Below are 27910 nucleotides of genomic sequence, written 5' to 3' on the forward strand. Positions count from 1 at the left end.
TTTTGAAAACCTGGCGGATTCGGTTCCATTCTGTCCCTCACTCCATGCAGCCAACTGGTTGTCTTAATGCCGCGTGGGGATTAACCGGAGTACTGCACCATCGGTGAAAATGTAATGCCTCGTCTTCACAACATATCATATTATGTGGTATTTCTGCAGACACTTTCATAAACAATTGGTTGGAGCTTCTCAGACGCTCAGGAGGTGCTGCTGGGAAGGTGAAGTTTATTTCCCATTGAGCTCCGTCTCCGAGCACACCTCATCGGCGAGGATTCACCACCCAGCAGTGACGGTACATTGTCCTGTCTCCAACCCTCCTTCTCTTCTTGGACTCAGCGCACTGGTCCTCTGCCTGTTCTGGGATATCTTCATCACTAATTGCCAACTAGACATCAACCGCCTCAGCATCAGGACACCCTCTGAATACGCTGCCCTCCCGAATCTCAACCCCCATCCCCAAATTTACCTTCAATCACGCAGACAAAGTGCTGCTGTTGTAGAGTGGCGGACTGACCTCTACCTTGCTGAGACAAGGCGGGAACTCTCAGACACGTCTTCATCCCTACACCTTGAATAATCCCGACTGCGGACAATCACAGAACTGTCTCCGGGGTGCGGACGACCACAGAACTGTCTCCGACATTATTACAGACGTCATCAACTCTGGAGAACCTGCATTCACTGTACAAAACTCATGGTTCCATTGCCCTGAACTGCTCGCTCTACCTCCTACTCGATTCACAAATCTGATTGTCCAGGTAGGCTCATTGTCTCGGCCTACTCCTGCCCCACTGATTATGTGTTCGCATAGCTCCAGTCCATCCTATGCCCCATACTCAGTCCCTTCCCACCTGCATTCGCGAACCTTCCCGAGCTCTTGATCGACTCACTAAATTCCAGTTCCCTGGCTATGACCATCTCATATTCTCTGTGAACGTCCAGTCCCCGTATTAAAAGGCCTTAAAAATCTCCACATTTCTCAAGGAAAGAACCAACCAGTTCCCCTCTATCATCACCATCCTCCGTCTGGCAGAACTGGTCCTCACCTCAACAGTTTCTGCTTCGGTTCCTCCCACTAACTCCAAATTCAATGTGTAGCCATGGACACTCGCATGAGTCCAGATATGTCTCCCATTTCGTTGGCTAAGTAAAACAGTCCATGTACCTGTGATGGTCCGGTCCGTGAAATCCGCATTCCCGTTCACATTCCGGTTCATCGATCCTTATTCCGGGTTTTCCTGTGTTCCCTTGTTCCATTGAGTGCCTTAATTGAGGCGCCTGATTCTCGTTTTGGGCTAGCACATAAATACCTCTGGAAACCAAGGATTGGCTGCCGGATTGTTCCCTTACCCTCCCAGTCTGAAACCCTCACAGTACCTCGGCGGTTTCCTCGGCAGTCACCTCGGCAAGTATCCTCGACAGTTATCCCGGCACTGCGTCCTAGAAGGGACCCGCCTGTGTGTCCCAGAAGGGTTCCGGCCCTGCGTCCTGGAAGGGTCCGTGCATTGTGTCCTAGAAGTGTCCCGGCCCTGCACCTTAAAAGTGTCCCGGCCTTGCGCCCTGGAAAGGTCCCTGCCCTGCGTCCTAGAAGGGTCCCGGCCCTGCGCTCCAAGGAGGGTCCCGGCCCCGTACGTAAGAGTCTAATCAAGCCGAGTCCAAGAACAGAGCCAAATCTACTCCAAGAGCCACGTCCTGCCTGGATTTCCTCGTCCTGCGCTGCAGCTCCTCGCCCAGCCCAGGAGTCGCCGCCATTCCAGGAAAGCCTACCATTCCATCCCCAGACCATATTTCGGGCATTCTGAACGTCTGCTTTTCTTTCTCCTACCTCCATCCAGGCGGAGGGATGCTCACAAAGCGCGTTGGCCACTTGCGTAGGTTACGGCGTCGAAGTGTCGCAGAAGTATAAATCAGCCTTTAGGAAGAAGCCACCAGATGTATCGGCAACAGTGATGTGGTTGCGGGATCGTAGGGCCGACCACTGAATTGCTTCCAGGCGATAGACAGAAATAAAAATGACCCAGGGCTCATAAGAGAATCTGAATGTCACAATCTTTATAACGACACGGAGAACGAGTGTTTACCTCAGATTCATTCAGAGTCCAGAGTGTTCCTTAACCAGAAGCACTGGATGAACAAGGGATGTGCAAAATGCTGAGCGGTGGATTATTGGCAATACTTATCACATTTACTCATGCAGAGTCAAATATCGCTGTGATGATTGTACGTTCTAGTATCAATTGTTTGGCGACAATAAAGTATGAAGTATAAAGTATTTTGCTCATTTGATAGTTGTGTATTGCTGTGTGCAGCGCTTTATCAGCTTCCCTGGTGGTCTAGTGGTTAGGATTCGGCGCTCTCACCGCCGCGGCCCGGGTTCGATTCCCGGTCAGGGAATTAACATATTGTCGCTGTAATTTAATGTGCTAATTTTATATTATGGTGTGGATTAGCTTGCTTCCACTATAACCCCATTCCTGTCTATGCTTAACCAGCATTGGCCTGATTCAGCACCATAAAACCACAAAATATAGGATCAGAATTAGGCCCTCGGGCACATCGGGTTTGCTTCGACATTTCCTCTGAGCCCCATTCTCCTGCTTTTGTATCATTTCATGCCCTGATCAATCAACAATCTATCGATCTCTGACAATTATACAAAAAAACTTGGACTCCACAGGGGCTCGTGGCAACAAATTCAACAGATTCACCGCTCTATGGCTAAAGAACTCACTCCTCATCTCTGTTCTAAAAGGACGGTCCCCTATCGCGAGGCTCCGTCCTTTGGTCTTATTTTCTCCCACCATAGGAAACATCCTCTCAACATCCGCCCTATCAAGGCCTTTCACCATTCGATAGGTTTCAATGAGGTCACCGCGCAACCTACTGAATTCCAGTGAATGCGGGCCCGGCGCCGGCAAACGCTCTTCATGTCACTAGCCAATCCATCCTAGCATCATTTCTGTGAATCTCCTTGGAACTCTGTCCAGGTCAGCAATACTTCCTCAGGTAAAGGAACTAAAAATGCTTACAATACTCCAAGCAAGGCCTCACCAGTGCTTTGTAAAGTCTCTGAATCACATCCTTGCTTTATATTCTAGTCCTCTTGAAATGAAAGTGAACATGTGCCTTTATCACCACAGATTCACCCTACAAATTAGCCTTTGGGACATTATGGTGCAGTTGTGTACGTCGCAATTGGAGGCCTGTACAAGGACTCCCAAGGCTCTTAGCGCCTCAGTTTTATTGCTTGCATTTTCTCTCCTTTTAGAAAGTGTGCTCCTTCATTTTTGATAGCAAAGTGTTCGACCATGTATCTCCCTGCACTGCATCCCATCTGCCACTTCTTTTTCCATTCTCCCAGTCTAAGTTCGTCTGTAACCTCTCTACCTCCGAGAAGGACCTCCTGCTCGTTTCGCTCTGAAGAATCTGTACATGGTGAGTGGAGTGATTCGACTATTCCAGGTTCCAGGTCCCTGCAGTGGAACTGTTGGAATGTTTCATTAATTTCATCTGCTTTACCGGTGAGATCAAAAACCGTTTCATGACAATATACTGTGCCCGTTTAGCGCTCATGTAAGCTTCTTCATCTAATCTATTTGCTATCTGTCTACCTGTGCACCAGCAAGACACGTTTAATTAGAAAGAGGACAGTCAACGCACCAGTGTCTACTCTGATTCTGACTGTTGGTGGTTGATCGAAGTCTTCGTGTTTACACATTCGTCCCGGCGGTGAATGCATCACGGGATGACATTGTTCCGCATTGCCCGTAAGAAGTGAAAAGTGAGTCAGAGACAACATGATTGTTCAGCAATGCGTCTGTATCTCCATCGCCTGATCACAGCGGTAGTCGGCTTAGTAACCAAGCATTCTTCTTTGCCATTGCCTTCCATATCATGTCTGTCCAGTGATATCTGACATAACCCACTGATACGAGTCGTGAAGGAATTATGAATTGATACAGGCTCTTCGACTCAAAGATCCATTCCGACCACCTTCCCACCAGAGTAAGTCCCAGTTTCCTGCGTGCGGATCATATTCCTCTAGGGCCCGCCCTTCCGTGAAACTGTTCTACCTGCTTGATCTACTTCTGGCAGCTCATACCACATATTCACTGAACTCTTCACGGAAACGTTGCTGCCCACGTTCCTTTCAAATATTCCAATGTCAAATAATTTGGTCTCCTTTGCACAGAAAAAAAGGCTGTTAACATTCATTTTATCTCTGTTTTAAATCTCAGTCTCCTCGTCTTGGAATGAACAAATGGCAGGCTTGGACAAATTCTTTATATAACCCAGTTCTTGGTGCTGAAAACGACATTGTATAACTTACTTGCACTGTTTCCATTTTATTGGCCTATTTTCTATAATGGAGCGTCCGAAACTCTACATGGCACTCTATCCACAAACTCAACAACGACCTATCATAATGTCTTACTTTTCGTTCCTTCCTGTTGCCCTGAATGAGGAAGGCCGGAATGAGAAAAGGCTTTTCACTATACTTCCGAATTCAGCGAACAGTGAGCTTGTGCCTTTGGGTCCCTCTTGTCAACTGTACTCCGGAATGCCCTGCTATTTACAGCACAAGTGCTTTGCAAGTTTTATTTCTAAAATGTACGACATTATACATATCTACGTTGGATTACATTTACAACACATCCGCCACTTCTTTAACTGAACCAGGTACGCTTGTAATCAAGAGTAATCGCCCTCATTATCAACAGCACCGCCTAATTTTGCGTCATGCAGAAACGTCCTGATCAAGACGCGATTTTGCATCAAAATTACCGACATAAATAACAATTAACGAACAACAGTGACCATATCGAGCTGACCACCACACATCCTCAATTGCACCCTTCAGTTCCTTCCCAACTCTTTCCCCATTCTTAGCTCCCCACTCTAGTCATCTATTCTCTACGTTCAGTTCAGCGGCAGTGTGTGAATCGGAATTGTGTACTATCTCCTATCGTCCAGAGATGTTACCTGACCCGCTGTCCACTATTTCTGCAGCGATTCGTTATTTGTTCTGTATGACATTTGTTAGACAAGGAGAACATGACTTTGACAAAAAAAATATCGCAGATGCAGTCTCAATAAAGCCCGAAATAACTGTGTGAGGTCTTACAGACAATAACTTACAATAAATACAATGTATAATTTGATCTTCATCACGACTCACTGCACCTCAATCCCTCGCCTATTAAACACACTCAGTGATGCTGTCTCTCTGTAGAAGAAGGTGACCATATATTTCCCATATTGGACTCCAGTCGTAATCACTCAGTTTGACTACATCACCTTGACTCATCTGGACGGGTTCATCACTGCTCAAATCTCAGTGAGTATTGCCTGGTTCAGTCGAGTTTATTGCCGTGTGCCCAGGGACGGTGAGGTACAGGTACAATAGAAAACTTGCAGCATCATTGCAGGCTCGAAGAGACAGAGAGCCCGCAAAACATAAATCATACAGTTCTGCATTATTAACAAAAGTTAGATATAAATCTTGTGTCATTTTTAGACTTGGAAATCATCCCTCGGGCAAACTGATGATATAGATTGCGAACAACTGATCTCCAAGCATCGGTCCCTATTATATCCACTGAGTTAGCATACTGACCCAAGAAATGCCTGTTTATTCCTTTTCTTTAAACACATAGACAACAGTAAGAAGAGCAAGACTCTAATCCTCGTCAGCCAGCCCTGGCATTCAAAAAGATCAGGCTGGACCAAACTTGCTCTCAGTCCTACTCCCCATACCACACTTGCCGGTCAAAAGTTCTCCACCAAATCTTCTTCCGTCTCCCTAGGTGAGAGGAGATAATCTTCTGTCGTCTGCCTTTATTTCTATGCCCTGATAACGCCCCCAGCTTCCGATAAAAGCATATGGATATAAATCTTTTAAAACACGGGACATTGTTCTGAGATTTTGCTCAGGATTGAGAGGACTTTGGGGACGCAGAGCCAGTCAGGGTCCATGGGAGAGAACAAACACCGGGTGAAACCCTTTTCCGCCATTGGTCAACATATTAGATTGACATCTGCACACACCAATGGGAGCTAGGTATGTTGCATGACTTTGACGAGGGTTGGTTTGTGGGTTGTTGGCTGATGGCTGGAGTGTGCACAGTCGCTACACCACACCAGTCACAACCGGCGAGGGCGATATTGACGGAAGATCAGCGAACCAGCTTATGTACGACAATGTACTGTCGCTTGCTGGTCAAGAGTGTATTGGGGAGTCTGCAGTGCGAGTGACATGAAACTGGGAAAGCTTTTCCCTTTCATGGACTCGTCTGCCCTGTTCAGCGACTGGGTCATAATCTCAATCCCCCTCCCACTCTCGGCTGAACAATATTTCTTATTGAAATAAGCAAATATTTTATTGGTTCAAACTTCGATTCTTTTCCAGCTCAAATTCATATGGTGGTCGTATCTTAACGGAGGATTGAACTGAAGTTCTGGGAACAGATTTATTGGAAAATCGCTACTCCTTCATGCCTTGTTACCTGTTCGCTCCTACGCTGCCGCACCAGTTCACGTCTCCTACCCTACACCCCAGCTGTGTTGTAAAGGAATATCTATAAACTTCCCACCCCAAACAGGCAGTCCTTTCTCTGAACACAGACATTGATTATTGATTGCTGAACGCTTGCTTCAGCCTTGAGAGGATTGAGAGGAAAGTGTGAGAGTTAGGAGGAAAGAAGAATGTAGAGAGAGAGAGAGAGGGGGAAAGAGAGAGAAAGAGAGAGAGAGAGAGGAGAGGAGAGGAGAGAATGTGTGTTTGTGTGTGTGGGGGTTTGTGTATGTTACAGAGAGAGATAGAGAAAGAGCGAGTCGTGGAAGTGAAGCAGGGGAGAGAGTCACATCGTAGACAGGGCAAGAACGATAAGTGGGGGAGTTTGAAAGGCAGTGAAAGAGAGTGAGTTACACGGCAGTTTATCAATTTAATGTTCACTTTGGGCCATCGTTTTCCTCATAGTGTTTTCTTGACCATCAGAATATTTCACCCCAGCGAGAAAACGAAATGTTACTTTCCATCCCTTCATTTAAACTCGGAAGCAAGAGGGCTCGTAGGAATTGTCACCGTTCGGACGGAGGAGGGAAATAGTTCATGCGTTTACACATGATCCTCCAAAAGAGGGAGCAAGAGAGGGCGCTACGTTATACTCATTGATGCTACTTCCCCCAGTTTCTTCAATTATGAAGATAATTAACATTAAATTGGTGCCATTAATTCTAAAATTTCCAGAGTTACTGTTGATTTGGATGCAGGAATTCTGCTCAGTGCGATAAATCGTCCCCAGTCTAGCTGAAGGAAGTAGACTGGTGAACGAAGTGGGGCGCTCTGTATCCATATAGCTGTAGAACTCGCCGACATCAATCGCTCTGTTTCTACCCGAAATCTATTGTTAGATACTCGTTTGCAAAATAACAATGCGTCGCTAAGTAAACTCCGCGAGAAAGGGTTGTTTAATCTTCCTCGCCGAGATTGATCAGAGTCGGAGTGAAAATGAACTCTTGGCACTGAGAATGGAAGAGTATTGAAGAGTGTAAGAATCTTAACATTTGCCGCCTGGATTTGGCAGAGAATGTAGCGTTCAGACAGCAGCCAGGGAGTTATTGACAGGCAGGTGGAGTTCTGGTCCCTCGTGCCTGTAGAGTGAGCGCTGCGAGCAGGGCTCGAACCTGCGCGGGGAATCCCCATTGGATTTCAAGTCCAACGCCTTAACCACTCGGCCATCGCAGCTCCATCAATGTTAATCACTCACCGTAGCACTGCACCTGAAGTGATTTATTGTCAGTGATGGAAATGATAAATCGTCATTCCAATACAAATAGTATGATTGGACAATGTGGGAATTTGTTTCAGGATAGGTAGGTCAGAACGTGAGTGTAGATATATAACATTGGCGTCAGTATCGTCAATGAAGGAGATTTCTACTGCTGGGGATAAAGGTCAGGATTAGAATCAGGGTTATAATGACGGATATATGTTTTTTTTTGTTTTATGGCAGCTGTACTGTGTAACACATATAGAATAATAATATAAGATCCATAGGTCCATAAAACAAAGGAACAGGAACAGGAATTCGCCACATCGAGTCTGTTTCGCCATTGTAGCAGAGCTGATTTATGATCCCCTCAACCCCATTCCACTGGACATGGACATTGACGTCCTTAACAAACAAGAAATTATCAACCTTGGCTTCAAACACACCCAATGACTTGGCTTCCATAGCCGTCTGTGACATCTAATTCCTCAAATGCAGCACCCTTTGGATAAATTTATTCTGCTTCATCCCTGTTCTAAACTATCATCTTTCTATTCCGATTAGTCCACACTTGGAGTACTGTGTCCAGTTCTGGTCACCTCACTGTAGGAAAGATGTGGAAGCATTGGAAAGGGTACAGGGGAGATTTATCAGGATGCTGCCCGGTTTATAGAGTATGCATTATGATCAGAGATTAAGGGAGCTAGGGCTTTATCTTTGGAGAGAAGGAGGGTGAGAGGAGACATGATAGAGGTGTACAAGATAATAAGAGGAATAGATAGAGTGGATAGCCAGCGCCTCTTCCCCAGGGCACCACTGCTCAATACAAGAGGACATGGCTTGAAGGTAAGGGGTGGGAAGTTCAAGGGGGATATTAGAGGAAGGTTTTTTACTGAGAGAGTGGTTGGTGCGTGGAATGCACTGCCTGAGTCAGTGGTGGAGGCAGATACACTAGTGAAGTTTAAGAGACTACTAGACAGGTATATGGGGGAATCAAAGGTGGGGGCTTATATGGGAGGCAGGGTTTGACGGTCGGCACAACATTGTGGGCCGAATGGCCTGTACTGTGCTGTACTGTTCTATGTTCTATGTTCTATTCTGCGGCCCCGCTCTCTAATCCTAGACTACCCCACTATTGGAAACACCCTCCGTACTTCTACTCTAAGTAGGCGTTTCAATATTCGATAGATTTCAATGAGATGCCCCTGCAGTGAGCACAGGCACGGAACTATCAATCTCCCCTCGTTTGAACCCGATAACCCATGCGTTCCCGTGTCATTCCCGTGAGCCTCCTCTGGACTCTCCGAGTGTCTTCTGACCAACGTCTTATATCTGTCAACATTGCATTGTTGCTTTTATATTCTACTCTTGAACTGAATGTTAAAATTGCATGTTAAAATTCCTTTACCTATGACTAAGCCTAGAAGTAGGCAAGTAGAGAATACTGCGCAAGGTCTCTTTGTATCTCTGGTTTCTGAAAACTATCCTCTTTTAGAGATGTTTGTTATCTTTTTTTTTTTCCAAGGAGCATCACCGTACTACACGATGATCTATTTGACAAATCTTCGCCCATTTTCCTCAACTGTTCCTTGAACCTTGGAATACGTTGAAGTCAGGCTACCCAGTCAGTATATTATTTCCTTTTCTTAGCTTCCTTCGCTTCTTTCAGAGTGCAGTGACAATTGCAATTTTTCAGTCATCAGGAACCATTCCGGAATGTGGTGATACTTGAAGGAGTACTACTAATGCCTCCAGAATCTCTTCAGCTACCTCTTTCAGAACCCTGGGGTGTAGTCCTCAGGTCCAGGTGACATGTATCTTCAGTACTATTAGCTTCACCAGCACCTTCTCCGTTGTCTTAACATCTACTCTCACTTATGTCCTCTCCTACACGTTTATTGGTGCCATTATGCTGCTATCTTCCACAGCGCAGACTGACGCAAAATATTCATTCAGTTAGCCCATCTTTTAATTTTCGTCCATTACTACTTCTCCCGCCTCATTTTCCAGCTTTCTGATATTCACTCCCGCCTCCCGTTTATTCATATGTCTGAAAAAATGGTATTTTCATCTCTATTATTTTCCACTTAATCTTTCCTGTCATCAATCTTTAATTCCTTTTCATTGGTTTTTGAAAGTGTCTGAAACCTTCAGCTTCCCACTAATGCTTGCTGTATTATGAGCACCGACTTTTGCCTTTATGCTAACTTTACTTTCCATTTTCGGCCACGGTTGCCTCATCCTCCCCTTCGAATATTTATTCTTATTTGGGATGTATCTATCCTGCACTTTCCCAATTGCCCCCAGGAACACCAGTCATTGTGGATCTGCCGTTATCCCTGCTCCAATCCACTTGGCCATCTCCAGACTTCGGGTGCTGTTCTTTTCTGCGAGTGAAAGCGGCGAGGGCAGGTATCGTCAGTGATTTTATTTTTGCGAGTGACGTGATCGGGGACTGTAATTTTCGCTACTTTTTTTGCTGCAGAAGAGGAGGGTCTGCGAGGTTTATTTTATTTTACTTTTTTCGGGCCGGGGTTGATGTCTGCCCTTACATGTACACCCATTGTCTCTCTGTATTTAATAGCTATCTGGAGTAGAGAGATCTCAGAGTTGTATTGTACATGCAGATTTTGACAATACAATTAACCTTCTGAACCTTTTTATTTTCCTCTCTCCTGCCTCTGCAGTTCTACTTACTGCACGTAATTCTCATGTGTGATTTTAGCTTCTCGCTGTCAAACTACACAGTGAATTCGATCATATCATGAGCATTCCTGTATCTTAAACTTCCTAGACAAATCACAACACAACACAACACAACACGCAATTCACAATTGTTTTTTTTTCTAGTGGACTCAACCAAAGCGTGTTCGAAGAAGCCATCTAGTAGGCTTTGCCCAAATTCCCTCTCTGGGGATCCAGCGCCAACTGGACTTTCCCAAATTATCTTCATATTGAAATACTACAATGACCATCGCAATACTGTCGTTTTCACATGCCTGTGTATCTCCCGTTGTTATTTGTACTCACAGTCCACTGCTGGAGGCCTGTATATAACTCCCTTCCTCTGAACCTATGATACCTCTCTCTGAGAACTTGATTTATTTTCTATATATCACTATAAGTTACAATACAATAAATTAAATAGATATTTAAAACTGAATCTTTAGTGTTAATGTGTTGAGACATGTCTGAGGAGTTTGGTTTGGTGTAGGTCCTGAATGATGCACGCAGCCTTCTCTTGGCATCATATTCTGAGCATCATATCCGCGATGGTGGCGAGGCGTGTGCCCGTGATTGAAGTGACTACGGCTACAGCACTCAGCAGCCTCTTTCGATGCTTTACATTAGATACCCGCCCCACACCAGCCTGTGAAGCAACCACTCATAAAGCTCTCCACATAGGTCCATAGAAATTAATTGAATAACTTGCCGGCTCTAAATCTAGTCAATGAGTACTTATCGCGACTGTTCCGTGACTACGTCAGCATCTTGGAACCAGTATGTATCCTTTGGGATGTTGAGGCACAGGAACCTGAAGATGTTCACACTTCTGAACCCTCAATAAGGATTGGTGTTTGTTCATCTGACGTATTTTCCTGGAGTGCACAATCAATTCCTTTGTCTTACTGACATTGATTGCAAAATTGTTGCTGCGATTCCACCCAACCAGCATATCTATCTGGTGCTTGTACGCCTACCGGCTCCATCACGCGCAACATCCTGGAAGAAATAGAATGAAAACCGCGAACGTGTAAAGCAGGAATATAGCTTACGTCACCGGCATGGTAAGGACTCGCCGTCGTCGTCGTGGCTATCCCTCGAGATCAGGATGATGGTTTTCGTTCCGTACAGAGCGAGACGCCTGTGCGTGTATTTGTATAACGTGTACTTGATGTTGCACTCCAAGAAGCACACGATACTTCACAAATCAACCAACTGATTCCAGTGGCATGGAAACCACAACGACTGGAGCTGATAGATTTGTTGCAGCCTTCATCCGCCTTCACAGCCGTTGAGTTCGAAGTAACTTCTTCCCTCGTTCCACCGTTGAGTTCTTGGTTGGATTGTACTTTGTCAGGGACCTCACCCTCGACCTTACCGCCATGGGTGACCCTACCAGGAGCATAGCTCCAGACGGCATTGCTCTCGGGATCACAAGACCACAAAAGCTTCTCCACTGCGACAAGGTGACAATCCACGGAGAAGTAATGGCTTGCACTCAGTGTAGGAATTGAGAAGATATATACTTTGATATTAGTTGAATGTATAAAATGTTAAATCTTCTAAATTGCTTCTGATGTTCCTCATGTTCGACATCATTACCGTGAAGGGGGCGTGCTGGAATCATGATATTTCAAGGGCAATTTGTGTTTACTATATGCAATTGGAAAGATGTACCGATGTGATGTCAAAGCAGAGCGAAGCTAGGCTGAAGCAAAATTAAAACTTATTTACATTGTGGGCTTGCATTCATGCTGAAACCAGAAAGCTTCCGCCAGACAGAACAAGGACAGCAAATTTCCCAGTAACACGCTGGTACAGCAGGCAAACTGGAACATTAATTACAGGGAAAACACCGAACAAGGGGGAAAGGGAATGGGTGTCGGGATCGGCTGCCATTGCATTGTCGCTCCAAAGGTGGAGGTAATGGACAATTTAGAGAATGGATCGACGTGTTCTCAGTATTGGATCTGGGATCTGGGATCTGATACCGAATCTGGGCCGTACCCTTCAAATATCTGGACCTGCATCTCGGTTTATTTATTTATTTTTTTTTTTTTGCACTACCTTACTTTCTATTTTTCTACTTTCTATTTAAGATTTATAATTTAAATTTTTAATATTTACTATCGATTTGTAATCCAGGAAACGGGAAGTGCAGAATCAAATATCGCTGTGATGATTCTATGTTCTAGTATCAATTGTTCGGCGACAATGAAGTATAAAGTATAAAGTAAAGTAAAATATTGTATACCTGGGTAATTTAATGTGCGAGGTAAAATACAGTTTACAGAATGAAAATTACCAAACAATTTAACAGGAAATGAGACTATTTTACCGGAAGAAAGGGAAAGCAGATCTGTTAGAAACAAAGGTATTGCTTAAAAACAGAAACGTTTTCGCGGAGTTTAATTTATTAAATTGCTCGCAAAGCAGTTGTGAGTTTATTTCCATGATTGGAAATTTATTCGACGCTTTCATCTGAGAAGAATAGTTTTCTAAAACATTTCAAAACTAAATTAGCGGGGGAGAGCAGAAGAACTTTCAACTGCTCTCTGAATTTTGCCTGGGTCACTCCGTAAATAAAAGTATTTGTGCAACTGCTGAAATTCTGAATAACAGAACCCCAAAACTGTGCCTGATAAAGCCGAATGGACATTTCCAGATCGGTGTAGAGACATCGCATGAGAATGAAGACCAGAGTGCTTGTCGTCCAACACAGAAGGAAACTCGCCGACAGGCTGAAGAGCAGAATGATGGATTGTCTCCGACTCTCCATCTCCGGATCTCGCTGTTTCCCACAATTTCCCCGTGGACTCTGCTCGCCGCCAGTATCTGTCTGACGGTCAGAGCATTGAGGGTCAAAATGAGGAAGAAAGGAAGTAGCGGATTCAACAGACGGTCCACCCAATAAAACCCCTCAAACAATCGCGAGAAAGGAAGTACGGGTTTACTGAAACAGACCCAGTTACCCCTCACCAACAACGATATTCTTTCCATATACATGAAATAAAATGGTATGTTTTTTTTTTAATAAACTGGTAGATACCGCGCCAATCACCACACCCGCAATTTTGGGGATGCAGTATTTTGTTTTTAAATTAACCGAACAAATGGCCACAAAGCGGTCGAAAGTGAAAGCGACAGTAAACCACACGGAACAATCAACGGCCACGTGACACATGACGTAGTGGACAAGGCAGTACGGAGCGTTGTCCAGGAATCTGTAAAATCCGTCTGCTCGACCCATCTGGGAGAAGAGGACTTCAATAATCACCACCATTAGATCCGCCGCTGCCATCGCCACCAGGTAGCGCGTGACGCATTTGGAGAGACCGCAGTTTCCTCGGCAGAGAATGATGATTGCAACAAGGTTAACTACAGCGAAACAAAAAGAAAAGGACCAAAAATAAGAATAAATAAAATCAAACGCATTTTGCATAGAAATACAGCCATAATTTGTTCGCTTGAAGTAATACCATCTCTGCCGGACATTATCAGTGGAAGTGAAGGATGCCTGTGTTGATGCGGTGTGTTTGAAAACCTGACCGCAGAATAAAGCGCTTTACCGTAGTACATGCTACATTATCTCCTCACGATCACGGATGCAGCAGCGATGAGTAGAGTCCAGGAATGTTAGAGCACAGAAACGCGTCGTTCGGCTCAATATCTCCATACCGACTGACATGGCCATCTGAGCTGGTACCGTATGTTCGCGTTTAGATCACATCTCTCTAAGCCGTTCACATTTGTCAAACTATCCAGGTGTATTTTAAATATTGTTAATGACCCTGTATCGCTCATTTCCTTTGTCAGGCTCTTCAATACACTGAGCAACCCTTGTGTGGGAAAACGTCGCTCGGAATCCAACTGTACTTCTGCTCTGATTTTAAATATACCCCCTTTTACTCACGATTACCCAACCCCACGGAGATGAATGACTGTATCCGTACATTATCACGGTTTTATGCACCTCCACCAATCACCTGCCTTAAGGAATAAAATGCCACTCGGCCGAACCTCTCCCTGTAACTCATGCCCTGGATTCCTGCAGCTTGTTTGTAAATACTGTCTGCTGTCCTTTCAGCGCACTCCTGCCTTTCCGATAACAGGGCGACCAAAACTGTTCACACAACTCCAAGCAGAGAGGTAGTGTGATTGAAGTGCTCATCTCACTTCCTTCCGAAGGGTTTAGTTATTATTCGATTGCAAGGTCAGATTCTGAAACCAGGTTCTTGCACCCCAGCAACCTGCCGTCTATTTTCTTTTACTGATTCATGGGCAAACCATTGCACTGAGTAGAATAGTTTTGCACGATTTGAAAAGTGCACGGCGCTTCAATATGCATGTCGAACAATGACAAAACATAATACACCACACAAGTAACGCTGTTAGACAGTCACCTCTGACAGGGAGTGTGCCAAAGTAAACTGTTTTGACTGAACGGCGTTGGTGGTTTCTGTCTCTATTGTGACCATTTTTGACAGTGTTGTAACTTGAAACAATGACAATGCAAATACGTTGAAGCTCTAAAATGTTCTAACGTAAATGTGGTACGTTTAGTATTTAGCACATTTATGGATTATATTCAATAATACAGTTAATTTCCCAGTATTTCATAATTATACTAACAAAGATTTTAAAAATATATTTACAGAGTGACCTATTTCAGTTATGGCGCAGCTGCGTACACGAGCATGAGGGAACAGTGCTGACACCAAGAAACATAGATAAGAATTCGCTGACTGGAAAAAACTTGGGAATTGTTAAAGAAAAGGATAGAACATCGAGCGTCCTTTAATCGAGCAGTGTTGGAAGGGGAAAATAGAAGGGGAAAAGATGAGTTTACCTTTCAGAAAGAGGGAAGAGAAATTTTTGGTGGAAATTGGTAAATTTCCAACTGGGCGCTCAACCGCTGGAAGTTGCGCGTGTGTTTGTGGAGCGACAAGTGTCTCTGGATCACAGCTGTGGCGGCGCATCGTTTACGCTGAAATGGAACCCTACCGCCCGGCTGCGTCATTGGATTTCCTGTCTTTAGACGAGTCTCTTTCGCCCTTCCATGACAAGCTGGCCTCGGTGACGAAGCACTCCACACGACTAAGTTGCTGTAAAGCCTCATTTATTTCACAAATGTCCTTTAGGGAAGGAGAATATTGGCCTTTATCTGGATTTTATGTGGCTGTAGACACAAGAATCCTGTGGATTGTTACATTAATCCTCTGGTCGGGAAAATTAGAGAAGCGCTAATAATATCAGATTGCTTGTGATGCTCACTTCCCGTGAACCCGAACAAGAAGAGGGAATATAATTTCGCATATTGAAATCAAAGCTATTTACTGTGAGTTTAAGCGTTAATCTACTGCTCACGAGACAGGGTTGGAAGGAATGAGGTTCGCTAATGACAGGAGGTTTTGATAGACACGGATTATGTGTGTTGTGTCTGTACAGTTCGACGTCTCAACGCCACAAATGAGAGGATTACATCAGTTCCAGTGACAAGTCTGTATGACCCAGGTTAAAATATTAACAGGGCAGGAGGCTGAGAGGAACGAGACGGCATTACAGGGATTTTTAATAAATACGATTAAAAGCACATGAGCAGCAGCTGAGAGCAGCGTGAGGTCTCTGCTTCAGTATAAAGTAATCGAAAGGTACTTACCCGGGATACCGACAATTATAATCACTGTGTAACAGATGGTGCTCTCTGGAAGCATTGCTAATCCAAGGCTGTTAGTATTTACAATTCTGTTCGGAATGTTCCCAATTTCTAAATGTCATAAAAGTTGTAAATAACCAGTCAATAAAGTCAAACAGTTATAACAAAGCCCAGATAGCAAACTTATTTTGCGCCTAATGCGTAAAATTCTTCACCGGTCACACGTTGTTGCGAATCCTCCGCGTCTAAATGTTTCTGTCCTAACTGTAGCTGAAGTACATAATGGCGAACTTTTATAGAATAATCGGTTACCAATGATGAAAACAGCTTGTACATTGACTGGTGCTAATTACTGCTAATTAGCAATTATTTCCCTACTTTAGCGAAGCGGAATGCCAATGGGGAAAGAACACGCCTTATTTCATTGAACTGAACTCAACACCAGTCTTGACTCCCCAAGAGACAGCTGACGCTGGGACTGCAATGACTGATTGTTGTCAAACTACTCTGTGTAATGATAGGACATTATCTGAGCATCGCTGGTGGCGACAATAGTCTGTAATCCTTTTGGTGAGTCCACCTCATCAGCGCTGATTCCACTCTGACATGAAGTCTCTGCCTTATTATTTCTCTGTGATGACGCACCTTTAGTATGATTCACTTACTTTGCTCCGGTGATTTTTTTTCTGGTCATGATACATTAACGCTAATGGGTATTTTTTGGCGCAAACCCTCACTGTTTGCACTGTTACCGATTCAGTCGCAAACACAGATGTTGGCAAGTATGCGGTGCGAAATGAAAAGCAATGACCACAGCATTACAGACATTATCCGCTGCAGTAGCAGAGTCAGAGACAAATAGAAAGCATTGTATCAACACTAGTTTTAATGCAAATAAGTACCAGTAAGGATATTACAGAGTCACCAGGTGATTTTCGAAGTTAGATTTCAGAAAGAAATTGATTCAGGGAAAGAGTGCTTCTTAAGCAGTTACAGTTACGTTTGTAAGTGTGAACCTCTTATATATCTTATAACGAATATGTATAAAATTTCCTACTCGTTCTGTGGATTTTGAAACGGTAAAGCGACGGACAAAGCCGACGTTGAATCCACCTGAGGAACAGTTAGATTCTGAAATATTGTCAATTAGCTGTAGAAATACAATGGGCTGATACGACTGCCATTCACTGTCCTGGGGGTTAAGAGCACAACCATCAACACGTTTCTCCCAGGTGTGAATACGGGCATAATTTAATAAAATACTTTCTGCCAACTATAGATTCCATTCCGATTCTTCTCATGGTTAAACATAAAAAATGTCCGTGTCCTTGACATTACCTTCGCAGTGCCCTGCAGAAATGAATGCAGGACCGACAAATAGGGCTATACCATCACATAAAGCCATATGAAAAACCGCTATTAGCAGATACACACAGAAACACACACACACACACACACACACACACACACACACACACACACACGCACGCACATATACACACATATTCTCTCTCCCTCACACACAGACAGACAAATGCACACACACACATACAACACGCACGCACGCACAAATACACACATACTCTCTTTCCCTCACACACAGACAGATGCACACAACACACACACACACACGCACGCACATATACACACATACTCTCTTTCCCTCACACAGACAGACAGATGCACACAACACACACACACACACACACACGCACGCACAAATACACACATACTCTCTTTCCCTCACACACAGACAGACAGATGCACACCACACACACACACACACACACACACACACACACACACAGGCAAATGAACGTCAGTACATTTATTAAATTCTTTGTCGATCTCCCAGTTCATGACTTTCTCTTCTCCGTCAGGAGGAGTCAGCACATCGATGAAGCGATCGAAGAAACAGAAGAGACATTGAAACAGCTGCAAGACCATGTTGTAGAAACAAGAATTATTCACAGCAGAATGAAAGAAGAAGAACAGAAAATTGGGAGAACAGAGTCACAGGCCAGTTTGCCAGAGAGAGGAAAGGACTGAGCATGCAGTCGGTTTCAAGGTGAAAATGAAGAGGAGGTTAATATGCAGTTAACATAAAATGCGGAATTAGTGAGAGAGAACGACAGCAATGAGAGACAATCGACAAACCGGAGACATTCAGTCGGATAATATAAGAGTCTGGGATTCATTCTCCACCTGCCTGTCGCCGGTAGAGTGTGGAGTGGTGGTTAATTCTGTACCCACCTGTCTCCGGTAGAATGTGACGGTGTGGGGATAATTTTATGGATATCAGTCCCTGGAACAGAATGAGAGCGTGGCGTACTTTAGTTCCCACTCTCTGGTTCATTGTGAGAGTGTGCATTTCATACTGTACATACATACCAGTCTCTGCTACAGTGTGAGAGTGTGGGCTTCAATTTGTATCTGTCAGTCTCTGTTACAGTGTGAGAGTGTGGGTTTCATTCTGTATTTGTCAGTCTCTGCTACAGTGTGAGAGTGTGGGTTTCAATTTGTATCTGTCAGTCTCTGTTACAGTATGAGAGTGTGGGCTTCATTCTGTATCTGTCAGTCTCTGCTACAGTGTGAGAGTGTGGGTGTCACGGTACGGTCCGTGGAGTCAGGACTCCGGGTCTTCCAGCTGTCCCGTTTTATTTGAGTTAATCATAGGCACCAGTTTCGCATCTTGAGGCTTGGAATATAAGTAGCCTTGGGGACGACTGTGGGTTGCTGGTTTGTCTTGTCAAGATCCCCTGGGAGCAATCTGTCGGTGGAAGGCTAGAGCGGCTATTTGCCGTCTTTAGGTCGCTTTGGGGAATCATCCCCTCATGGAGCCTTGCTGTCAGTAGTCGGAGCTGTCTTTGCGGGATGGATTCGGCTGTTCCCTGGGCCAGCTGAGTGGCCGTCAGTCACTGCAAGCTAGGTACGGATCCGGCTGTTTCCATAGCTAGCCAAGGTTGCTGGCCGTAACTACTACTCGGAGCAACCCCGATGCAGAGATGGAACTGTCTGCCGTTCTTTGGTGTTTGACTCTTCTTGTCCTTGCCTCCGTGAGGTAAGTCAGGCCGTTCAGCCGTTGCCCTGCGGGGTATCTGTTTTGTCTTTGCCTCTGTTGGGTAAGTCCGGCAGTTTTCGTGTGGAGATGAATTTGAGTCCCGGCTTGTCTAAGTTCCAGCTCTGTGTCTATGTACTGTCCTGTCTCATGTTGGTGTCGTGTTAACGATGAGTCCCAGCTTTTCGAAGGTTAGTCCCTGCGCTGTGTTGATGTACAGTTCCCAGTTTGTTTCCGAGTACCTGTGTCCGAGTTATCAGCCTACGCATCTCAAGAGCCAAGACGCCAGCCTCAAGCCTCAAGAGCGAAGACCCCAGCCTCAAGAGCGAAGACCCCAGCCTCAAGCCTCAAAAGCCAAGTCCTTAGCCTCAAGCCTCAAGAGCCCAGTACCCAGCCTGTCTCCCAGCTCAAGCCTCAAGACCCCAGCCTGTCTCAAACTCAAGCCTCAAGACCCCAGCCTGTCTCAAACTCAAGCCTCAAGACCCCAGCCTGTCTCAAACTCAAGCCTCAAGACCCCAGCCTGTCTCAAACTCAAGCCTCAAGACCCCAGCCTGTCTCAAACTCAAGCCTCAAGACCCCAGCCTGTCTCAAACTCAAGCCTCAAGACCCCAGCCTGTCTCAAACTCAAGCCACAAGACCCCAGCCTGTCTCAAACTCAAGCCTCAAGACCCCAGCCTGTCTCAAACTCAAGCCTCAAGACCCCAGCCTGTCTCAAACTCAAGCCTCAAGACCCCAGCCTGTCTCAAACTCAAGCCTCAAGACCCCAGCCTGTCTCAAACTCAAGCCTCAAGACCCCAGCCTGTCTCAAACTCAAGCCTCAAGACGCCAGCCTGTCTCCAAGCTCAAACCTCAAGTCCCCAGTCTGTCTCAAACTCAAGCCTCAAGACCCCAGTGGTCGATGTTTAGAGATCTCTTGCAGGATGTTAGAGATAAATTTATCCCGGTGAGGAAGATAAAGATTGGTAGGGTGAAGGAACCATGGGTGACAAGTGAGGTGGAAAATCTAGTCAGGTGGAAGAAGAAAGCATACATGAGGTTTTGGAAGCAAGGATCAGATGGGTCTATTGAGGAATATAGGGTAGCAAGAAAGGAGCTTAAGAAGGGCTGAGGAGAGCAAGAAGGGGGCATGAGAAGGCCTTGGTGAGTAGGGTAAAGGAAAACCCCAAGCCATTCTTCAATTATGAAAAGAACAAAAGGATTACAGGAGTAAAGGTAGAACCGATTAGAGATAAAGGTGGGAAGATGTGCCTGGAGGCTGTGGAAGTGAGCGAAGTCTTCAATGAATACTTCTCTTCGATATTCACCAATGAGAGGGAACTTGATGATGGTGAGGACAATATGAGTGAGGTTGATGTTCTGGAGCATGTTGATAATCAGGGAGAGAAGGTGTTGGTGTTGTTAAAATACATTAGGATGGATAAGTCTCCGGGGCCTGACGGAATATTTCCCAGGCTGCTCCATGAGGCGAGGGAAGAGATTGCTGAGCCTCTGGCTGGGATCTTTATGTCCTCGTTGCCCACGGGAATGATACCAGAGGACTGGAGGGAGGCGAATGTTGTCCCCTTGTTCAAAGAAGGGTTGCAGGGATAGTCCGGGTAATTATAGACCAGTGAGCCTTACGTCTGTGGTGGGAAAGCTGTTGGAAAAGATTATTAGAGGTAGGATCTATGGGCATTTAAAGAATCATGGTCTGATCAGGGACAGTCAGCATAGGTTTGTGAAGGGCTGGTCGTGTCTAACAAGTCTGATAGAGTTCTTTGAGGAGGGGACCAGGCATATAGATGAGGGTAGTGCAGTGGATGTGATCCACATGGATTTTACTAAGGCATTTGACAAGGTTCCATACGGTAGGCTTATTCAGAAAGTTAGAAGTCATGGGATCCAGGGAAGTTTGGCCAGGTGGATTCAGAATTGGCTTGTCTGCAGAAGGCAGAGGGTGGTGGTGGAGGGAGTACATTCAGACTGGAGGATTGTGACTAGTGGTGTCCCACAAGGATCTGTTCTGGGACCTCCAACTTTCGTGACTTTTATTAACGACCTGGATGTGGGGATGGAGGGGTGGGTTGGCAATTTTACAGACGACACGAAGGTTGGTGTTGTTTCAGATAGTGTAGAGGATTGTAGAAGATTGCAGATAGACATTGATAGGATGCAGAAGTGGTCTGAGAAGTGGCAGATGGAGTTCAACCCGGAGAAAGGTGAGGTGGCACACTTTGTTTGCAATTTCAGCTAATTTCATATCATTTTGGATTCCCTATGCAGCTAATTCCCTGAAATGGCTAAAGGAAGATTACTATTACTTGGACAGATATTTGAGTTCACCGGTATATATACTACAGCAGTTTGGGTTCATGTTGCAGACTCTCAGTGTGTGCACCAATACTTGTATCTATACACTGACCCGGAGGAAATTCAGACAAGAGCTGAGGAATGGAATGAAGTGGAATGAAGTATGTGTTTACGTTAAATGGCCATCTGTGTAGATAAAACCCACTCCAATTGCAATTCAGAGAAGACTTAGAATAAAACAGGTTTTTTTTTTTGCTGTTGGACTCCGGCCATATGATTTGCCAAGGGAAATCTCACATGCAAAAGAGAATGCTGTCCAAATTGCATGCTATCTTGGACAAAGTCTCCCATCCACTACATAATGTACTGGTTGGGCACAGGTGTACATTCAGTCAGAGACTCATTCCACCGAGATGCAACACAGAGCGTCATAGGAAGTCATTCCTGCCTGTGGCCGTCAAACTTTACAACTCCTCCCATGGAGTGTCAGACACCCTGAGCCAATAGGCTGGTCCTGGATTTATTTCCATCTGGCATAATTTACATATTTTTATTTAATTATTTATGTTTTCATATGGCTATATTTATACTCTATTCTTGGTCGGTGCAACTGTAACGAAACCCAATTTCCTTCGGGATCAATAAAGTATGTCTATCTATATATCTATCTAAAATGCATATTTTAATATTGATCAGGACACAATGTATTTTATATATTGTTAATGACATAAAACGTATTTATAGATTATTACTGACAGAGAATCGTATAATTTGTGTTCCGTGTGTTATCTGAGTGTACTTGTCTGTGATGCTGCCACAAGTCAGTGTTTCTCTGTACCTGCACCTTCCCGTACTTGTGCACTTGGCAATAAATTCAACAGGACATGAGAAATCTCAATGAGATTTGATTAGTGATGATCATCTTGGCAGCTCGGTTGGTCGAATGTATGAGACAGTACACTGTTAAATGTAAAACCCTGAACAGTGTTGATGATCAGAGGGATCTTAGACTCCAAGTTCACCGCTCCCTGAAAGAGACTGCACAGATTGATCGGGTGGTTAAGAAGGCAAATGGCGTAGTTGTCTTTATTAGTTGAAGCACTGAGTTGAAAAGTCGGGAAGTTGTGTTGCGGCTGTTGCGAGCCTGCGGTCGGACTGTGACTGTGTCTTTAAGGGCGCCGGAGTGAGGAGGCGGGGCTATGACGTCAGTCACAGGCTGACGGCGCCGACTGTGGATTTAACCATAAGAGAGAGAGAGCGATCTGCAGACAGGCAGTCGGCCAGTCTATCTGTCTATCTATCTATCTATCTATCTATCTATCTATATATATATATATATATATATAGAGAGAGAGAGAGAGAGAGAGAGAGAGAGAGAGAGAGAGAGAGAGAGTGAGACTGAGACTGAGACTGGAAAAGCTGATAGCTTCAGTTTGTCGCAGCTGAGGCTTGGAGGTCTCCTATGCCCACAAGAGTGGGTTGATCATCGGTACACGGAACCACAACGAATGTATGCGGCTATCACTTTGTATAATCCATAGGACTGAATTTTGGAATATCTTGGGGGACCGCTTGTGTTAACCCTTGCCTGGGTGTGTTGTATAGTAACCCCTGGAAGACGGTATTCCTGTGACTCGTCACTTTCGCAGATAACTCGTATGTGGACGGATTCAACGGATAAGGACTTCGACGACAGTTATTTTGATGTAACGGCCTTTTCTTTACGTTTCACCCTGGATTACAAATATCTCTCCCCCATCATTTATTCCGTGGATTACTGAATTTTCCTACTTTATTATCTCAAGACTCAAAGCTTTGTTCCCTCAGTCTCCCACCCGAGGCAGGGACTCCAGCTACCCACCACTCTGTGCAAAGAAATAAACTTGCCGTTTATAAGATTACGAGATGTATAGATAGAGTGGATAGACGATATATATTTTACTGGGGGTTGAAATGTTTCATACAGTTAAGGTGAGAGGAGATGTGAGCGGCAAGTTTGGCTGTTACATTTACACATATATACACACATAACACTGTTAACTTTCCTTTAGTTCGTTCAGTTACTATATAATAAGTAGATACTAATAAAGATAGTGGTTTTAACATCAAAACCAGACTCCAGCTGCTGGATCGTTTCTAAAACGTTACAGTTTGTAACACAGCTTTATAAAACTAGTTAGACCACATCTGGAGTATTTCACACAGTTCTGGTCGCCCCCACTCTCGGAAGGACGTCGGGGCTTTGGAGAGGGCACAGAGGAGGTTTACCAGGATACTGCCTGGATTAGAGGGCATGAGCCATAACGAGAGGTTGTTTTCTCCAGAGCGGCGCAGGCTGGTGTGACCTGTCCCATGATCCTCTCATATGCCTTTTGCCAATCACCTGTCCAGCTCTTGGCTCCATCCCTCCCCCTCCTGTCTTCTCCTATCATTTTGGATCTCCCCCCCCCCAACTTTCAAATCTCTTACTAACTCTTCCTTCAGTTTGTGCTGACGAAGGGTCTTGGCCTGAAACTTCGACTGTACGTTTTCCTAGAGATGCTGCCTGGCCTGCTGCGTTCACCAGCAACTTGGAATGTGTGTTGCTTGAATTTCAGCATCTGCAGAATTCCTCGTGTAGACGTTTATAAGATTACGAGAGGAATAGGCAGAGTTGACAGATGATATATTTTCCCTGGGGTTAAAGTGTCGAATATATTTAAGGTGAGTAGTTGGTAGCTGGAGTCCCCGCCTGGGTGGTAGACCCCATTGATCACGTGATCGCGTTTGCCCCTTAACCACAGCTGGGCAGCATCTGCGCGTCTTTTCCAAGGCCCCGCCCTCCGGATGATGTAACACTCACTTCGCGCATGCTCACAGTGTCCGGGTGGGCGGTGTTTTCCTTTCCGCTCAGTGCTGAAGCCGATCGTCTGCGGGATCGGGTAGGGTGTCCTTGCAACCTGAGTGGGGATCACTTCTGCGGGCCGAAGATATCACTTTCCCATCGGTGAGTATTGAGACCGATCCCGAGCGGGGAGATCTGATGCTGGCCGTGAGTCCCGAACTGAGGGCCAATTACTCGTTTATTTTCGAGTTATCTGGGCTCGTCAGAAATGCGTAGACTTCACTTAATCTTCATTGAACAATCCAAACCAGGATCCCAAGCTGTCTATTTCCACAGAATTGAAATGGAAGTCCCGCCAACATGTCACGTGAGGCTGTGTGCCGCAGATCTGCCCCGCCCTCCGCTTTGTGACGCAAGGTCACGTGGTGTGTACTCAGACACCCTGAGCCAATAGGCTGGTCCTGGACTTATTTTCTACCTGGCATAGTTTGCATTTTGTTGTTTGTTTGTTTGTGGTTTTTGTATTGCTATACCTATAGTCTATTCTTGGTTGGTGTGGCTGTAACGAAACCCAATTTCCCTCGGGATCAATAAAGTATATCTATCTATCTATCTATCTATTATAGTATCCCCGGATGGGTGATGATGCTTCCTCCATATTGTGTTGGGAAATATGATGTTGGCCACTGAGTCCCGTTAACTTTCCCCAACTCACCTCGCTTCCTGAGGCTCCTCGCATTTGTTCTTGAGCTTTCTGGCTGTTGTGTCTTCTCTCTGAATGGGGTGGGTGAGAAAGGAGTATGTCCCAGGTTATGGGGATCTTTGATTTCACTGCCTGGTTTACCAAGGGACTGGGAAGTCCAGGGGGGAGAATGGTTTCTGTGATGTGCACACGGCCAAGTGGTTAAGCTGTTCACTAGCAATCTGAAGGTCGTGAGTTTGAGCCTCAGTTCAGGCAGCGTGTTGTGTCCGTGAGCAAGGCACTTAACCACACATTGCTCCTGCACGTTAGGAGCCCAGCGACGGTGGTTGGTGCAGTATGCACAAGACAAGATCTGTATCCAAAGGTCTCTGCAGTTCCTCGTAGACACGGGCAGAGTAGTTACCATGCAAAAGGGAGAAGTGTCCGGATGGGAAATTTTCTATGGTGTGTTGATAAAAATTTGATGAGGGTCAAAGTATATATGGCAAAGTTCCTGTTGTTTGTTCCAGCTTTGTTATTTTAGAATCTTTTGTACTATTCATTCAGTATCTGTGTATTGCTGGAGGACCATCATTGATTGTCCTTGATCCCTTCTCCCACCTGGTTCCACCTGCACATTCCTGCCCATCTTGTTCAACCTCTGTCCAGTCTGCTAACCCCACCTGCCCTGGTTCAGTGATATGCATCAACCATCTGGGTCAACCTCAGTCCACCCTGTGTCCCACCTCCTCAGTGTTATATATCAGCAATCTTTCTTCTAACCTTTGTCTTGATTGTGAAGTGTTCCTTTGCACATTAGGGCTTGATGAGTTACTCCCAGAATCAGTTTTTGTTAGCTGGAATGCCAGAGGGTCATCAGGTTCCAGTTCTGTTGTGCATTGGTGTGGGATTGCTAGTGTTTGAACTGTGACTGGCTGACACACTGCAGTATTTTACTGGCAGCAAAGAGTACTGGGAGAGTTGGTGCTTGGGCTATAATCCTGTGATCAGCTTTCCAGGCATATGGAACTGTCGGTGTTTTGGTTTTGACTTTGGTTAGTGCTTCTACAGGTGGGGCTGGATGGTCATCCTTCTGCAGTGAAGCAGAAATTTCGAGCAGCTGGACATTAGTTGTGGGGAAATCCTGGATTGCACTACCCAGTGTGAAATGTGGGGATGATGTGTGAGACTCTCAGGGTCAGTGAGTGGCAGGTTCAGCTGTGTGACTCTGTGAGGTTGGGTCCTGGGATATCACAGTTTTTGATCCAGGTAAAATGGACCTGGGGATCGAGCTGCTTGGGCTTATGAGGTGTTGAGTGAGTATTTCTGGTCTGGGATCAGATGCTTGTTTCTGGAGTTCCTTTGGAAGCAATGACTGCTAATCTGAGGAGAGGATGAGCTCCCATTCCATCCTCAAAGGGAGAGTCCATGGGTAAATGGGCTATTCCATGTTTACAACAGTAGAAATAGACCCGTGAATTTGGTGTTCAAACTGTGTTTGGAAATCCCACCCACACCGCCCCCCCCACAACTCACTGTCACCTCTCTGTGACTCAGTGGAAATCAAGCAGAATCTCAAGTTGCTGAAGATCTGCACTAAAAGCAGAAAATGTTTGAAGTCATTCTGATAAAACGTTATTAACCTGAATTGTAAAGTTTGTTCCTCTCCCCACGGTTGTTCCTCACCAGCTGTGTGTTTCTGGAAATTCCAGTGTCTTTCTATTACATTCACCCTGGAATGGTTTATAATTCCTGAAATGAACCTGTTTTAACCTGGAAATGGAACTGGCTCATTCTGTGACAGTAGAACAGTAAAGAAAGCACAACTTTTCCCTGTAAATTATCCTCATACCAATCTGTCTGTTCTTCCTGGTAATGTGTTCAGTACAGTTGTTGCTAACGAGGTTTACAAGAATAATCTCAGGAATGATCAGCTTTATGTATGAGGAGCATTTGATGGTTCTGGACCTGTGCTCAATGGAGTTCAGAGGGACGGGGGGTGGGGGGGGCGGTGGAGGAACATATGGTTAAGTAAACCTACTAAATGCTGAAAAGCCTGGATACAGTGGACATGGAGAGGATATTTCCATTTGATGGAGCGTCTGTGGTCTGACAGCAGTCTCAGAATAAAGATGCTTCCCTTTAAAACGGAGATGAGAAAAAAATTTGACCAAAAGATGTCTGATCTGTGGAATTTGTTGCCGCAGAGGTTGGTTGAGGCTGCCATTTGTGTATATTTATGACAGAGATTAATGTATTCATGATTACGAAGTAGCTTCAGGGTTACAGATGGAAGGCATGAATATAGTGTTGGAAAAAAAATCAGCCATGGTTGAGTGGTGGGGCAGACCAGATGGATCGAATCACCTAATTCTGTTCCTGTGTCTTATGTCTTACCATGACTGAATGATGGCTCCTTCTTATCCCATAGCATTTTGTGACATGTGAGGGACAATAAAAGATTGTTCACTGAGATCATTATATCTGCCTTCAACGTTTCATTTTCAGTGAGTTTTGTTCTTAGTAACATTAAGCAGAAATGTTTGCTTCTTTGTATTGTTAATGTGCTTCATTATCTTTCATGTTAAAGATAGACCTGCAGTGAGAGATTCATTGGAAGAAAAACCCCAACTGGAAGCAAACCACGACTGAAGACGAGGGAACAGCAACAAGTGAACCAGCCCGAGGATTGAGAGCATCAACTGGAGAGAACCCTTCTGACTTGGAGAATCCAGTGATTCGGTCAGGAGAAAGTTTGGTGAGTCTCATTTGCTCAAACACTGGTCCTTTAGACATTACATATTTGTACAAAGGAAGGTAGGAAATAGTTGGAGTGAGACTGAATGTGCCCAGAAGAACCAGTTATGCCTCTGTCGACCCAGTTGTAATCACTCCAGGTCTGGTA

At 45.0% G+C, this 27910-nt stretch overlaps 1 protein-coding gene and 2 non-coding genes across 6 annotated transcripts in view; 2 read left to right on the plus strand and 1 right to left on the minus strand.

Moving 5' to 3' along the window:
- Nucleotides 1–2322: 2322 nt before the first annotated feature.
- On the plus strand, nucleotides 2323–2394 carry trnae-cuc (transfer RNA glutamic acid (anticodon CUC)). The gene has a single exon. It is a non-coding gene; the product is annotated as a tRNA-Glu (tRNA).
- A 5271-nt stretch (nucleotides 2395–7665) lies between these two features.
- On the minus strand, nucleotides 7666–7747 carry trnas-uga (transfer RNA serine (anticodon UGA)). The gene has a single exon. It is a non-coding gene; the product is annotated as a tRNA-Ser (tRNA).
- A 16607-nt stretch (nucleotides 7748–24354) lies between these two features.
- Nucleotides 24355–27910, plus strand: part of LOC140207034 (uncharacterized) — a 30448-nt gene continuing 26892 nt past the window's right edge. For 3 of the 4 annotated variants that reach the window (XR_011888465.1, XR_011888466.1, XM_072275351.1), the window contains exons 1-2: nucleotides 24355–24485; nucleotides 27596–27763. The gene's annotated coding sequence lies outside the window, so the exon portion shown is untranslated. The remainder of the gene's footprint in view (nucleotides 24486–27595; nucleotides 27764–27910) is intronic. The other variant, XM_072275352.1, reaches the window with a different exon arrangement.

This window comes from Mobula birostris, chromosome 13 (genome assembly GCF_030028105.1).
Source record: "Mobula birostris isolate sMobBir1 chromosome 13, sMobBir1.hap1, whole genome shotgun sequence".
NCBI classification, from domain to species: Eukaryota; Metazoa; Chordata; class Chondrichthyes; order Myliobatiformes; family Myliobatidae; genus Mobula; species Mobula birostris.